This window comes from Macrotis lagotis, chromosome 4, assembly GCF_037893015.1.
Source record: "Macrotis lagotis isolate mMagLag1 chromosome 4, bilby.v1.9.chrom.fasta, whole genome shotgun sequence".
NCBI classification, from domain to species: domain Eukaryota; kingdom Metazoa; phylum Chordata; class Mammalia; order Peramelemorphia; family Peramelidae; genus Macrotis; species Macrotis lagotis.
The window spans coordinates 262141544-262147543 of NC_133661.1; positions in this window are offsets into that span (position 1 = coordinate 262141544).

The following is a 6000-nucleotide window of genomic DNA, read 5'->3' on the forward strand; positions in this document are numbered from 1 at the left end:
AATATAACCAATAAGAAAGTGTAATACATATTTTGCACACCAGATGGCAAAAGACATCAGCTAACTTGCTTCCTGAGAATCCACTTCACGTAACTTTGAGGGCAACCCATGGGGGAAGCTTTCATGAGTCTTCCTAAAAGTTTCACCATCTTCACTGAAAACTAGAGAGGGCTCTGCCTACAAATTCTCAGACTTCCTCCTACCTAGTGGCATATGCTTCATAGGGCTTCATCTGGTGGGCTGACCATTGAATTTTTCAAAATACTGATCCATCTATCTGTATGTCTATCTACCAAGCCATCTGTCTGTCTGTCTATCTATCTGTCTATGTATCTATGTATCTATGTATCTATTATCTATCTATCTATCTATCTATCTATCTATCTGTTGGTATGTATGTAATTTATTCATTTTAAAACAAAAAGGGCATTCTATGTGGCTGGTGGTTCTTAACTTGTGACCTATGATCATGTTTCAAAAATATTTTGATAATTGCATTGCAACCCAGAGACACTATATTGGTCAGACAACTGGTTAGAAAGAGATGACTGGGGACCCTTTGCTAGTACCATGGACTGACCCCTGGTACTGATTAGCAACCCTTTTGCCATTATACATTTCTGGTTTGTAGTTTTAGGGCAGAGAAGGATATTGGTGATCAGTTTCCAGGGTGTAGAGACCTTGATCACTGTTCCAAGGGAAAGAGAATTTCTGGAAATTGTGGCTGCAGGGAATTAGGGACACTTCCTTGGTAAAGACTGAGAGCAGACAGTATCAGCCTGGGAATTAACTCTGAAAACAGAAGTACCAAAAAACCTGAAGCTTGGGATAATGTCTACCCACCCCAGAGTGAGCAAAACTCACTTTTAACATTAAGTTCAAGTAAGTTAATATAAAGTCATAATTAACATAAAATTCAAAGTTAAAGTCATAAGCCATAAATGAGGTCCCTAAGGAAAAAAATCCATGTCTAAGTGAATTAACAAGTAAATTCTACCAAACATTTAAAGAACAATTAATTCTGATATGATATAAATTATTCAGAAAAATAACCAAAGTAGAAGGCAGTTCCTTCTACAACACAGATCTGGTCCTGATACCTAAGCCAGGAAAAGGAAAAATAAAGAAAAAGTTTATAGCTCAATTTCCATAATGCAAGATTGATTCAAAAACTTTAAATAAAACACTAGTAAAGAGGTTACAACAATATATCACAAAGACCATGTACTATGTTCAGCTTGGATTTAGACCAAGAATACAGGGTTGGTTTAATATTAGGAAAAATATCAGCATAATTGACTATGTCAATAACAAAAATTGCATGATTATCTCAATAGATGCAGGCAAAAATTTTATAAAATATAACACTATTTCCACTAAAAACTCTAGAAAACATAGGAATAATAAATAACATTTATCTAAAACCATCAGCAAGCTTTATTTGTAAAGGGAATGAGCTAGAACCCATCTCAATAAGATTACAAGTGAAACAAGGATTATTCAATATTGTACTAGATGTGTTAGCAACAGCAATAAGAGCAGAAAAAGAAATTAAAGGAATTAGAACAGAACATGAAGAAACAAAATTACCATATCATATAATGATATACTTAGAGAACACTAGAAAATCAACTTAAAAACTACTTGAAATAATTAACTATTTAGCAAAGTTGCAGGACATAAAATAAATCCACATAAATCATCAAAATTTCTATAAACCACCAGCAGCAAAAGATAGAGAATTTCCATTAAAAAAACTGTAGACAATATAAAATATTTGGGAGTCTACTGTTAAGACCAACCCAGAAATGATATGAACACAATTACAAAACATTTTTACCCACAAATAAAGACAGATCTAAACAACTGGAGAAATGTTAATTATTCATAAGTTGCCTAAGTCAATTAAAGAAAAAATATAATTTTATCTAAATTAATTTATTATTCAGTACAATGTTAATCAAATGACCTAAAATTTATATTATGGACCTAGAAAAAATATTAACAAAATTCATCTGGAGAAACAATAAGTCAAGAGCATAAAGAAAAGCAAGGAAAAAATGTGGCCTAGCAATATCATATCTCAAAGGACAGTAAAAAGCAGTAATCATCAAAACAGCTTATTACTGGCTAAGAAACAGAGTTGTAAATCAATGAAATCGATAAAATACCCAATACAAAGTAAAAAGTGATCATAGTAAATAACCTAGTATTTGATAAATGCAATGATTTTAAGCATTAGGGAAAGAAATTTAATGTTTGACAAAAATGAAGAGTCATTTGGCAGAAACTAGGTAAAGAACAACAACTGACCCCATATACTTCAATAAGGTCAAATGGATACATGATTTAAAAATAAAGGGTGATATAAACAAATTTGGGAGTATGGAATATTCTGTCATATCTAGGGATAAGGTAATCATTTATGACAAAAAAGAGATAGAAAATAATACAGGATATAAAATGAATAATTTTAATTATACAACACTAAAAAGGTTTTGCACAAACAAAACCAATGCAGATAAGATTAAAGGAAAAACAGGGAATGAGATGAAAAGTTAAGAGCAAGATTCTCAGATAAAGTCCTCATTCTCAAATATATAGAGAATGGAGTCAAATTTATATGAATATAAATGATTCCCAATTGATAAATGTTCAAAGGAAACACTATCTATAATCTTATAAAAATGCTCTAAACCATTATTGATTAAAGAAATATATACTAAAACAACTATGAGGTTCCACCTCATTCCTATCAGATTAGCTAATATGACAGAAACAGAAAAGAACAAATGTTGAAAGGGATTTTGAAAAATTGGGATTGCATTCTGGGTACAGTTATGAACTGAACCATTTGGAACTCTGCCCAAAGGACTATAAAACTGAGCCTTTTGATGCAGTCATACCAGTACTAGGTCTTATCTCAATGAGATTAAAGAAAAAAGGGACAATTGTCCTAAATATAAGAAAAAATAGTTATCGCAGCTACTTTTATGGTGGCAAAATATAGGAAATTATAGTTGTAGACTGACTGAACAAAAACTGTAGCATATGATTGTAATGGAATAATAGTTTGCTATAAGAAATGATATTCAGGATAGTTTTAGGAAAAACATGGAAGAGCTTATATGAACTGATGCAAAGTGAAATAAGCCGAGCCAGGAGATAATGATACATGGCAACAGACATACTATATGATGATCAACTATGAAAGACTCATCTATTCTCAGCAATAAAAAGATGCAAGATAATTCTAAAGAGTTTTAAGGACTTTCATTAAGATGAAAATGTTTTCTACCTCCAAAGAAAGAATTGATGGAAGTTAAATGCAGATTGACACACATATTTTTAACTTTATTTTTCTTGATTTTTTTTGGCTCTGTTTTCTTTAGCAAAATGGTCAACATGGAAATATATTTTGTAGGACTGTACATATATAATCTATACCAAAGTCCTTGCCTTCTCACAGAAGAAGGAGAGCAAAGAAGGAAATCTGCAACTCAAAAATCATTTTAAAATAATGTTAAAATTGTTTAATTTAGAAAAAATTAATAGAAAAGCATACTTTGGTTGGAAAAATGTGCAACAACAAGACACCTAAAATAAATATAAAATGTCAGAGAACATAAAAACATAAACTCAGAAGAAAACAAGCCCCCCAAATTATCCCAAAAATAAACCACAAAGAAAATTGCTAATTAGGCTCAAGGCCTATCAGAATTCCTGGACTAGCTAAAGAAAAAGATGAGGAAAAACTGGAGAAATAAATGAAAATGATACAAGAAAATTATGAAAAGAGACTTAACAACTTAGTAAAAGAGGCATAAAACTACTGAAGAAAATACCTTAAAAAACAGAATTGGCTTACTAGTAAAAGAAGCATAAAATACACTGAATAAAAGATTACTTATTTGTTTTGGGGTTTTTGCAAGGCAAATGGGGTTAAGTGGCTTGCCCAAGGCTACACGGCTAGGTAATTATTAAGTGTCTGAGACCAGATTTGAACCCAGGTACTCCTAACTCCAGGGCTGGTGCTTTATCCACTGTGCCACCTAGCCACCCTAAAAGATAACTTAGAAAGGAAAATTGGTCAAATGTAAAAGAGGTACAAAAGCTCAATGAAGAAAATAATTCCTTAAAAATTAGAATTGGGCAAGTAGAAACTAATGTCTCTATGAGACATCAGGAAACAATAAAACAAAGTCAAAAGAATAAAAAAAATGAAGAAAATGTGAAATATCTTATTGGGAAAATATCTGACTTAAGAAGTAGAACAAAAAGAGATAATTTAAGAATTATTGGACTACCTGAAAGCCATGATCAAAGAAAGAGCTCCAACATTATATTTCAAGAAATTATCTAGGAAAACTGCCTCCATATCTTAGATACAATGGGTAAAATACAAATTAAAAAAAACCCAATCATGTCCTAAAAGAAATTTTAAAGCAAAAAGTCCAGAAATAATATAGCCAAACTTTACAGCTTCCAAATCAAAGAGAAAATACTTTAAGCAGTCAAAAAGAAAAAAAAAATCATATATCCTGGAGCAATAGTCAGGATCACACAAGTTTTAATGGTTTCCATTTAAAGACAGAGAGGGTTTATTACTTCATATTCTGGAAGGCAAAAGAGTTAGAATTACAAAGAAGAATAATTTATCTAGTAAAACTAGGTGTAATCCTTCAAGGGAAAAGATGGATATATATCTATCCAAACTAAAGGATTTTCAAGAATTTCTGATGAGAAGACCAGAGCTAAATAGAAAATTTGACATCTAAATAGAAAACTTAAGAGAAGCATAAAAAGTAAATATGAGAGATCTCAAGGGTGGAGCCAAAATGGTGGCATGAAGGCAGGAATTCCTGAAAACTCATTCCACAAAAAACTCCAAAAGTCAAATTATGACTCTAACCAGAATTTATAGGGGCAGAACCCACAGAAAGAGTGACATAATTTCCCAGTCTAAGATAACTTAGAATTTCCTCAGTAAAGTTCTGTTTCACTGGGACCAGGGGTGGAAAGGGCCATGGCTCAGCAGGAAAGCAGTGCATCCTTCCAGGAAGAAGGCACCATGGGGTGCCTGGGTCCATGGCAGAGAGGGCAGTTTCCAGACCTGCCCAGGGATCAATGGGGACAGCTTGAAGGGGTAATGAGAGAACTATGTTGCACCAGAGTGAGGAGGAGTGGAGTGCTGGCCTCTAAGCAGCCTTATTGTGAGAATCTGCAGTGGGAATCTGTGAATCCACCCAGCACTTTTGGAACTACCAGCCCATAGAGGGTAAGGGGTTCAGGGGAGACTGAAGAGGTCTCTTTTTTCTCCCTGGGGCAGGACTCAGCTGTATGCTCACACTCAGATCCAGGTTGCAGTTTGAACCCCCATACTACCATAGTCAAGCAGGGACCCTCCTCACATCCCCAGGGCAGAGGGGAGGGCCTGTTGTCATCTACATACCAGAGCAGAGGCAAGAGAACAGTCAGAGCCTCTCATAAGACCTTGGAGGAATTAAGGTCCTTGTGGGGTGTCCCCCAACACCCCCCCCCCAAAGCCTTGGAAATGCAGTAAATCAGTCATAGGCTGAGGAAATGAGCAAACAACATTAAAGAAGAATCTAACCACAGAAAAATTAGTTTGGTCCCATGGAGAATCAAAATACATACTCAGAAGATGACAAAGCTAAAGCTTCTGTATCCAAAACCTCCAAGAGAAATAGAAAATGGGCTCAGGTTATAGGTGAGCTCAAAAAAGACTTTGAAAAGCAATTAAGGGAGGTAGAGGAAAAAGTTGGAGGAGAAAGGAGAGCAATGCACATAAATCATGAAAACCAAATCGGCAGCTTGGTGAAAAAAATACAAAAAAACTGAAGAAAATAATGTTTTAAATCAGTTTAGGCCAAATGGAAAAAGCAACCCAGAAGGTAAATGGGGAGGAGAAGAATGCCTTAAAAAGCAGAATTGGCCAGCTGGAAAAGGAGATTAAAAAGCTCTTTGAAAAAAATAACT